This window comes from Patella vulgata, chromosome 5 (assembly GCF_932274485.2).
Source record: "Patella vulgata chromosome 5, xgPatVulg1.2, whole genome shotgun sequence".
NCBI lineage: Eukaryota > Metazoa > Mollusca > Gastropoda > Patellidae > Patella > Patella vulgata.
The window spans coordinates 34,793,851-34,805,126 of record NC_065883.2 but is presented as its reverse complement, the minus strand read 5'-3'; positions in this window follow the sequence as shown (position 1 = coordinate 34,805,126).

The following is an 11,276-nucleotide window of genomic DNA, read 5'->3' as shown; positions in this document are numbered from 1 at the left end:
GTTGCTGGTGATGATGAAGTTTCTGCTAAAATTACATCTGATGCAGGTGTTCCTTATGGCGACACTCTATACACGGATATGTTTGTAAGTAACTACATGTATATTTATAGCATCTGTGCCTTATTTTTCGAGATCTTAACTAAAGATTAAATCCAAATTTTAGTAGATACTTCAATTTTGATTGGTTAAGCACTAAAATCAATCTCATATTATCCAATCAAATTACTAAAATGTGGATTTTATCTTAGTTAAAATTTATAAAGATCTCTGTTTCGACATGATCCGACTAAAAGTGTTCTCCCGAAACTGATATGTACCATAACCTCTACAGCTAAAATAAACACTATCCATGGCCCAGTGCAACAAAGTTCGCTAAATTCTTAATACATTTTATAAATACTAGATTATAACCATAATTCAAACCATTTTAAATAGAATACAATCAGTACATCAACAATAATTTTCATTCTATTTCGCTTTCAATAACTATACATATTACAATATATGACATGTTCCAATAATGTGACATTGGGTATTCTACTTGCTTTAAAACGACCCGAGTCATTATGAATAATTGAAATCATAATGAATAGCTATGACCCCAGTTTAACCTGTATCAGATATGTTTTGCATATGCTAAAAAATCGCCACATGAAATACTAACTCATAAGATATACGGAATGGCATCATAGAGACTTTTGGCAAGCGGAATTTTTCCCATCCGCATCACGTATCCGTTTCGTCACGTGATACGTTGCGTCAATGTAGTTTTAGAGTTTTGGCAGATTTTCGTGTCGCGTACGTATGCGCCGCTGACCTGAGCTTAGTTCTATTACAGCATAAACGCAGACATCTACCAAGATCACCACCAGTACTAGTCGAGTGTCTAACCTACAATTTCCCAAAGGGAGTGAAATCGCTCGACAGTCGCTGAGCTATTAAAAATAGATTTAATGTTGAATCTTATTAAAAATCTTCGACTTCGACTCGACAGCAATTTTTAGTTTCACTATGGTATCATTACGGGAATCAACATAGGCCCTGACCCGAAATTAATTAAGCCCACGCCATTTTAAATAGGCCCTATTGTTTGGAGATCTGATCTTATTTTTTAAACGTAGGTCTACAATGTACGTTAAATCCTTGTAAGTTTTCGGTTATGTCTTGCTTAATGATATTTGTATCCACGTGACGTCATTTATGGGCATATAATAAAGTTACATTACCAATATCAAACGACTTAATTGGCTTAGTATAGTCTAAGACGTCATACTAGTAATGACGTGATTGTAGGCCCCTGGATAACCTCAGTAACGAATCCCATTTTTAATGTTAGCAACTACCTTGGCTCTAACTTTAAAAACTAAATAGGCCCTCCAGCAACTGCCGCCTCAGGCCTTGGTGGAGCTTAATCCGCCACTGCCCCTTTACCATAGAATAAAATCATTGCAAGGTCCCACCTACCTAAATTTAGCACGTAGATCAACCAGCATCCAGACAGACAGGAAAAGTTTGAAAATTCATCAAAAAGAATGATTAAATTCCAGTCTTTATCATGGTTAAAATCACTTTAAATATACACCCTCGTGTTCTAGGATACACATAGATTCATAACCAGCGGCTGCCAGGCAGGATACGCCCACATTTTGCAAGAGATGGGTAGAGAACAAGCTAAACAAAAAGCGATTTTTCGTACAATCATGGGCCATAATTCTGGAAGTTACAATCCGATATGCGCAAATATCGAAAGTAACCAATGTCTTTGGGTTATAAACTTGCATTTTAGGTTTCATCAAAATCAGAAGAAAATTGTCACCTCTAGAGGGTCCACAACCTTGATATACCATATTTTTACGCTATTTGAGTACGAGGGGCGGCCATTTTGTCTGTCAGTTTTGGTCCGATTTTCACGAAATTCGAACTCAACCATCCTTATGGTGTAAAGGTGATATATTCAAACGTTTTTTTTAAATCGGATAATAATTGTGACCTATAGAGGGACAACAAGCTAAAAACGCGATTTTTCATACAATCAGGGGCCATAATTCAGGAAGTTACAATCCAATATGTGCGAATATCGAAAGGAACCAAGATCTTTGGATTATAAACTTATATTTTAAGTTTCATCAAAATCAGAAGAAAATTGTGACCTCTACAGGGTCCACAACATTCATATACCTTATTTTTACGCTATTTGAGTACGAGGGGCGGCCATTTTGTCTGTAAGTTTTGGTCCGATTTTTACGAAATTCGAATTCAACCATCCTTAGGGTGTAACGGTGATATATTCAAACTTTTTTTATACGGCCACATTGAAATCTGGACGTATATTGCCGTCGCCGCGTCCGCCCGTCTGTCGGTCCGTCTGTCGGTCCGTCCGTCAGTGCGTCCACAATTTCTTGTGAACGCTCTAACGCTAAAAGTTATCATTCAATTTTTTAAAATTGATATATGTTGTTTACATTAGTGAGATGAAGAATCCTATTTAATTTCAATAATTTACGTTTATTACGTCTAAAGTTATGGCCCTTGTTTCACTTTGTTGATCCTTGTGCACGCTCTAATGCCAAATGTTAACATCCGATCTTTGTGAAATTTATATGCAATATTTAAGTTAGTGAAACGAAGAAGCCTATTGAATTTCACCAATTTCCGATTATTACGTCTAGAGTTATGGCCCTTGTTTCACTTTATTGAACTTTGTGAACGCTCTAACGCCAATAGTTATCACCCAATCTTTGTGAAATTTATATGCATGATTTATATTAGTGAAACGAAAAAGCCTATTGAATTTCAGCAATTTCCGTTTATTACATCTAGAGTTATGGCCCTTGTTTCACGTTATTGAACCTTGTTAACGCTCTAACGCCAAAGTTTATCACCCGATCTTTGTGAAATGTATATGCATGATTTAAATTAGTGAAACGAAGAATCCTATTGAATTTCAGCAATTTCCGTTTATTACGTCTAGAGTTATAGCCCTTGTTTCACTTTATTGAACCTTGTGAACGCTCTTACGCCAAAAGTTATCACCCGATCTTTGTGAAATGTATATGCATGATTTAAATTAGTGAAACGAAGAAGCCTATTGAATTTAAGCAATTTCCGTTAATTACATCTAGAGTTATGGCCCTTGTTTCACTTTATTGAACCTTGTGAATGCTCTAACGCCAAAAGTTATCACCCGATCTTTGTGAAATTTATATGCATGATTTAAATTAGTGAAACGAAGAAGTCTATTGAATTTCCGTCAATTACTTCTAGAGTTATGGCCCTTGTTTTTAATGCATCATTTAAATTTGTGAAACTAGAGGTCTATAGAATTTCAGCAATTTCAGTCAATAATTTCTAGAGTTATGACGATTGTGAACCTTGTGAACATTTGAATGACAAAAGTGATCATGTGATCTGAATGAAATTTATATGCATTATTTAAATTAGTAAAACGAAAAAGCCTGTAAAATTTCAACAATTTCTGTAGATTACTTCCAGAGTTGAGACCCTTATTTCAGTTTGTAGAACCTTGTAAACCCACAAACGACAAAATTTATAATCTGATCTGTATGGAACTGCCTTGTAAAGGCCCCAATTACCTACAAAGGTATAAATATGCGACAACCCTTGTGGGCGTATGTTTCGTTGCCTGGCAACCTGTCTTTGAAATCGGATAAACATTATAACCTCTGTAGGGCCCACAAGCTAAAAACGCGATTTTCCGTACAATCAGGGGTCATAATTCAGGAAGTTACGGTCCAATATGTGCGAATATCGAAATGAACCAAGATCTTTGGGTTATAAACTTATATTTCAAGTTTCATCAAAATCAGAAGAAAAGTGTGACCTCTACAGGGTCAACAACATTCACATACCTTATTTTTTACGAGATTTGAGTACCAGGGGCGGCCATTTTGCCTGTCAGTTTTGGTCCGATTTTTATGGCAGCTAGCTCCGGCTGTCCCAAACTTAGGCTGCCTATCTACAGCTAGCTCCGGCTTAGGCTGCCTATCTACAGCTAGCTCCGGCTGAGAATAGGCCCTAAGCTAATTAACCGACATTTTAATTCCTACATCGACGATTTTAGTCGAAAACACTGAGTATGCTTTTAGAAATTTTTAGAAGTATTTATTTCTCTTCTATTGTCAAATTGAAGGAAATTAAAGATGTTTATTTAGCCGTTGTGTGTGTGGTAGAGTGATTTTATTTATTTTATGGGTATTTTAATATGGTCACAATACTAATTTAATCTTAGATAATATGTTACACATCACTGCCTCTTTAAGCTATCCTATTCTATACACTTTTTTCTACAGGTTTCCAGTGAGTACCAGTTCACCCATCTCACTGGTAGTTTATTTCAACTTTGACCTGATGCTTTCTTAGTTTGGTAACATTGTTACTATGGTCATTCTTGGTAAACATTTCATAGAGGTCAGAGGATATTTTCATTCTCTGTCATTTATGGTTTAGTTTTATTTGGTTTGATAGTTTTGATTGTGGTTGAATCTTCTTCAATTTCATATTGTATAGTTAATATAATCTAGAGCAGTTGTTTCAGTAAAGTTGCAGTGATAGAATTTAAAGACTTTATTAAGGGTTTTTTTTACTGGATAGCTAATAAACTATTGTTAAACTGAACCCTTGTGTGGTCGTTTTGTTACGACAGATTGACCCCCTATAACATTTAGAGCCCGATAAGGGACTACAACAGTTGAAACAACAAGGTGTACAACGTTTGGAGTCCGGTAATGGTTAATGGTAAACAGAAAAAAAACCCAGTACTGGTGTGAATTGATCAAACATCTCAACATAACAGTGAGCTCACACGCGTGCGCGTTCGCGAGATCTTCAATTTCAACAGATAGTGGCAGTGCAGTGACATTAACTTTATTTGTGTATTCATTTCTGTGTTGTTTGATATGTGGATTATTATAAGGATGTCTATATATAAGGTTCGTTACAATTTATTTAATTTTCATATATATATATGTATTGATGTGTGAATTATCTCCCTTCACAGTAAGCTTTATTATATTTTTATTTACTTAAGTAAGTTTAGATTTATTAGGTAATTACTATATTAATTAGAATATATATAAATATAATATTTTTTGCTAGGTATATTCAGTAAACCTTTATTATTGGAATTCAAGTTCTATTTAGTGAAAATTAGAGAGCATTTGAAATTTTTGGCACATAAAACTTTGGCCATTTTGTTCACATTTTCAACTTCCTGTTGACATATTTATTTATAGCTACTTCCTGTTAACCTACATTAGATACTTCCTGTCCTGTTCACCTACATTTAGCAACTTCCTGTTTACCCATTTCATTCACATCCTGTAAGTTTGCATACATATTTGTTTTAAAATAAAAACATTATACATTCACACTAGGAAATAAACATTAGTACACACTACAAACATTCAATAAATTTATACTATACTTATAAATTGGTGTTTTAAAATTAGTGATTGTTTTCAGAATTAATTTTGTTTTTCAGAATTAATTTTATTTTTCAGAATTAGTATTTTGTTTTCAGACTTTGTAAATTTAACTTTGGTCTTTACTTTCAATTTGTGGGTTTTGATTTTCAGATTTTGGATTTTGATTTTTAAAATTGTAACTTCGAAAACTTTTCAGTATTTGAAATTGTGTTTGAGGTCAAAGGTTTTGTTTACATTTGAGTTCATTATCGATTGAAAGTTTTGTGTTTTGAAGTTTGGACTTTAGTTTGTGGGAATTTATTTTCATGTTTTGATTTTCAGCATTCTTGTTGTGTTGATATTTCATCATCGTCTATTTTGTTTCGACTTTTCATTTTGTACTTAAACATTTGAAAAGTATATTTTCTTGTATTTATATGGAAGATTTTGTCTTCTGAAGTATATATTCTACTCTGATCTTTATTTTTTTCCGTCTTCATTTCCGTCTTATACCACTGCACTTAATCACTAACTAACAACCTGCACTTATATATTTATTTGATTTATATTGAGGGTTGGGTTTGAATATTGATGTCATTATTGAATAGTGTTTTGATTTGATTGTGGGATTTATTTGTCGAATTTTGTTTCGAAATTATTTTCAGTTTATACCGTTTTTGATTTCATTGTGTTTTGTTGTTCTTAGTTGGTCGTTTGATTATCAACTGATGTATTTTACAGTGTGTACTATTAGCGAACAGATCCAGCATTAGTGTTTGTTGTTTCCTGATTCCAGTTTAAGTGTACTTCATACTTACAACTTCAGGGAACAACGTGTTGTATTTTTATTTGGATTGCGTGTATCTTCATATTTTGCGTTTTAGATTTTGATAACTTTGTGTTTTGCGTAAAGATGGCAACAGGTGGAGCTCGCGAGAATCCTGATAACTCCTTGTCAGAACAGGAAAAACAGAATTTAATCGACGCATTTTCAAATATGGGTGTTTAGCCGAAAACAGAATCGCCAGAACACTTGATTGACTGGATGTTTGGATATCTGAAGTCACAGGGTAGGATTAAAGAAGAAACACCTGAAGAACGAGTAGAACATCAACAAGATCAACTCTACCAACAAGTTCAACACCACCAGCCGCAGACAGATTTAAGTTTGTTCCACAGCTGCCCAGAGTATCTACTTTCTTAGGAGATCCAACGACGAAGGGTGATACACCATTTGATCTTTGGAGATTCGAAGTATTGAGTTCCATGAAGGACTGACAGCATTCATCAGATTCAATCAAGTTAGCGGTCATGAAATCTCTGAAAGGGGAAGCTGCTAGAGTGTCAATGCGACTGGGACACAGTGTTTCAACAAGAACTTTGTTAGATAAGCTACAGAGCAGATTTGGAGAAGTTGAACAAGGCCAGTGTCTTCTTTCACCCCAAGCACCTGGTGAGTCAGTTTCGAAGTGGGACTGTAGAATCGAAGATTTATTGGATAAAGCCAAAGAAGAAGGTGAGGTTGACATCGAGACATTCGATACCAAGCTGAAATCAAAGTTCTGGAGCGGTTTACACCAAGATTTAAAAGACAGATCAGCTCACAAGTTTGACAGAATTATGGATTTTGACGATCTGCTAAAAGAAGTGCGCCGAATAGAACGGGATACTGTCGTAGCCTCATCGCCTACTCCTGCTAAGCCTCCTACCAGATCACACATGAAGATGGTACAGCAACCAGCAGAGGACGATTTGAGAACACTGGTGACTACTTTAACTGCGTCAGTGCAATCGCTACAGAAAGAGATGAAGGAGATGAAAAAGGAGAAGGAAAGACCATCAACATCATCATTTTTACCTTCTTATGCTTCAACACCACTACCACCACGCCATACCCCATCACGAATGTCTACGCAGCGCCAACCTGTACTCGACAATTTCCGCTGTTACAGATGTGGACAACAGGGTCATATTGCTTTGGGTTGCCGGATGATTTTGCCTGGTGATTTAAACTAGGAAATGTCTCTGTCGAGGGACAGCCAGATGACATTTGTAGTTCCAGTCCCAAGAAAGTTATTGGACACAGCAACACGACTGTTATGGAGATAAACGATAGAGTGTGTTCCTCCTTATTGGATACAGGGTCTACCATCTCAACAGTGTGTCAGTCGTTTTACGAGAAATATCTACAGTCAGAAGATTGCGTGATGACTCCACTGGACCAGTTGCTTCTGATTGAAAGTGCCGGTGGCCATAGTTTACCATACCTAGGATGTATTTCAGTTACAGTCAAGATTCCCAGTTTAGAGTCAGAAGCCATCGACTGTTTGTTTCTTGTGGTGCCAGATACGTCGTTCCATGCTACAACACCAGCTCTTGTAGGAACCAATGTGCTTAAGCCCATGCTGAATCAACTTCTAGCAGTTCATGGCCACAACTATCTCAACCAGTCAGTGTTGCCGGAAATTTGGAATTTTACTTTTAGATGCATGCAAGTGCAGGAGAAACAACTGGATGGAAAAGTTGGAGTTGTAAGGTGCTCAGAAGAATTACCAATAAGGCTGGGCTGTAACAGATCAGTGTGTCTTGTGGGAAAGATCAAGGATTTGATTTTCCAGAATTCACCCGATTCCCTGATATCGACTTCGATTGAAGTGACGCCTACCATTTTGGAGGTATATCCAGGGGAAAAGGAGAAAGAAGTTATCGTTCGTGTGTCAAATCTATCCTTGTCACCAGTGAGAATTTACCCACACAGTATCCTTTGTGAACTTCAAGTAGTAGACCTGGATCGGAAGACGTCAGTGAATAGTGTTTTGCCATCATGTAACACAGACACCCCAACTACTGGTACTTTCCTTGATCAGATGGACTTTGCTTCTTCAGCGTTGACTTCTGACCAACTCCATTCCTTCAAAAACTACCTACTTGAATGGTCGTCTATCTTTTCGCAGAGTGATAATGATATAGGAAGCATAAGCCTGGTGAAACATGAGATCTAACTGACTGATAATGTTCCTTTTAAACAACCACATCGAAGAATACCACCTGGGATGTACGAAGAAGTAAAAGACCACCTTCAAGATTTGATGGAAGCAGGAATAATCAGGAAGAGTCATAGCCCTTACGCATCACCAATAGTGTTGGCAAGAAAGAAAGATTCATCATTACGTATGTGCGTCGATTACAGAATGCTGAATAAGAAGACCATACGTGATGCCTATGCTTTACCCCGCATCGAGGAGATGTTAGACAACTTAGCCGGTTCCAAATACTTTAGTGTTGTTGATATGAAGAGTGGTTACCATCAGGTCAGCATTGAGGAAGCAGATATTCCTAAAACAGCTTTTACTGTCGGACCTCTAGGATTCTACGAGTACCAGAGACTTCCTTTTGGGCTAACGAACGCACCATCCACGTATCAACGACTTATGCAAGATTGCCTGGGAGACCTTGATTGAAAGATCTGTGCTATTTTCATCGACGATCTTATTATCTTCAGTAAGACGTATGAGGAGCACCTTGACAGGTTATCTAAAGTGTTTGAGAAGCTGAAAGAACATGGCATCAAGTTATCACCGAAGAAATGTGAGTTCTTTAGGGAGAAAGTGAAGTATCTCGGCCATATTGTGTCTGAAGAGGGTGTTTGCACAGACCCAAAGAAGACCGATAAAGTTGAATCTTGGCCAGCTCCTACCAATGTTGATGAACTTCGTAGATTCCTTGGATTTGTTGGTTATTACCGAAGATTTATTAAGGATTTTTCGAAGATTGCCAAGTCACTAAATGATCTGTTAGTTGGAGGTCCAACTAAAAAGAAGAGGGGGAGAAGAGTACAGGAGAAGGAAAAGAAAGAATGGGAATGGGAGAAAGAACAACAAGCGGTATTTGAGAGGTTAAAAACATCATTAGTTGAGCCACCAGTTCTTGCGTATGCTGATTTTTCGAAGCCTTTTATTTTACACACAGATGCCAGTGGTTTAGGACTTGGAGCAGTACTCTACCAGGAACATAATGGCTTAGAGAAGGTGATTGCCTATGCCAGTAGAAGTCTGAACCGGTCGGAACGTAACTACCCAGCACACAAACTGGAATTTTTGGCATTAAAGTGGTCTGTAACAGAGAAATTCCACCAATATCTGTTCAACAACTATTTTACAGTCTACACTGATAACAACCCTCTCACATACATCCTTACAACAGCGAAGTTGGATGCCACAGGACATCGGTGGTTAGCTGCCCTCACCAACTATAACTTCAACATACGATACCGAGCTGGAAAGAAGAACATGGATGCTGATGCTTTGAGTCGGAATATGAAAGGAGATTTCATAGAAGTCAACCAGGATGTGGTAGAAGCCATAAAGAACATCGACTTGGAGGATGGCTACATTCAGACTGTGAGCATGTCTCATCAGGTGGTACCAGATATTCTAAACATCACCACACCTTTAGCAAGTATCGCAGAGTGGCAGAAGAACCAACATCAGGATCCCTTACTGTTTCAGTTGTGTCAACATATAGAGCATGGAAGACCTGCTAATCACACTCCTACATCTCCAGAAGAAGCTGCACTTTACCGCGAATTTGAACACTTCGTTCTCAAGTCAGGTATTTTATATAAGCGTGCTACTGTAGCAGGAGAGGAAATACTTCAGCTGGTTTTACCTAAAGCCTATAGAAAGTTAGCCATGGAAGGGGTACACGACGAACTAGGACACCAAGGCAGGGATCGTACCATCAGTTTGGCAAGAGAACGGTTTTATTGGCCCAAGATGACAGCGATGATAGAGAACTACGTTCAGAATTGTCCACGCTGCATCCGAAGAAAGAGTTTACCATCTACATGCCCCTTGACCAACATTACCTCCAGTCAGCCACTTGAACTAGTCTGCATGGATTATATATGCGTAGAGGAGTCGAAAAGAGGCTACGACAGTATCCTTGTCATCACCGACCATTTTACCAAGTATACTCAGGCAGTTCCAGTTCGAAACACCACCGCCAAGACAACGGCTAAAGCGTTCTTTGATTATTTCATTGTGCACTACGGGATTCCTCAACGAATACACAGTGACCAAGGTCAACAGTTTGAGGGAAAAGTGATCAAAGAATTATGCCAGCTGACTGGGATGGAGAAATCTAGAACAACACCGTATCATCCACAAGGGAATGGCCAATGTGAGCGTTTCAATCGGACTTTGCTCAACATGTTAGGTACTCTACATCCTGAGCAGAAGTCTGATTGGAAGTCTTACGTTGCGCCGCTGATTCATGCCTACAATTGTACCAGACACTCTTCAACAGGGTATTCTCCGTATGAGTTAATGTTTGGTAGGAAGCCAACATTAGCTGTTGATGTTATGCTCGAACTCGTACGGGATAAAGAGGCCGCTAAGAGCTATCATTCATACGTTGAATCCCTGAAGGAGAGACTGGAACATGCGTATTTAACTGCCTCAGCCCTTGTGGATAATATGCACCAGAACCAACGAGATAAATACAACTTGAGAGCCAGAACAAACACCCTAGAGCCTGGCGATACAGTTTTGGTGCGGAGATTAGCCTTCAAGGAAGGAAGACACAAGTTGGCAGATAAATGGGAGGATAAACCGTATAAGATCGTCAGACAACCCAACAAAGACATTCCAGTGTATCAATTGATGGAAGTGGGAGGAAATAGAAAGAGGACTTTACATCGAAACCATTTATTACCAATCAGCAGTCTTCCTGAGATAGAATCAATCAGCAATCGACCAACACCTAAACCACGGAGAGTCCAACTACCACCGAAAGTGACAGAGGTTAGAGAACCGGAAGAGACAGAAAGTGAAGAGGATGAGCCTGTGTACC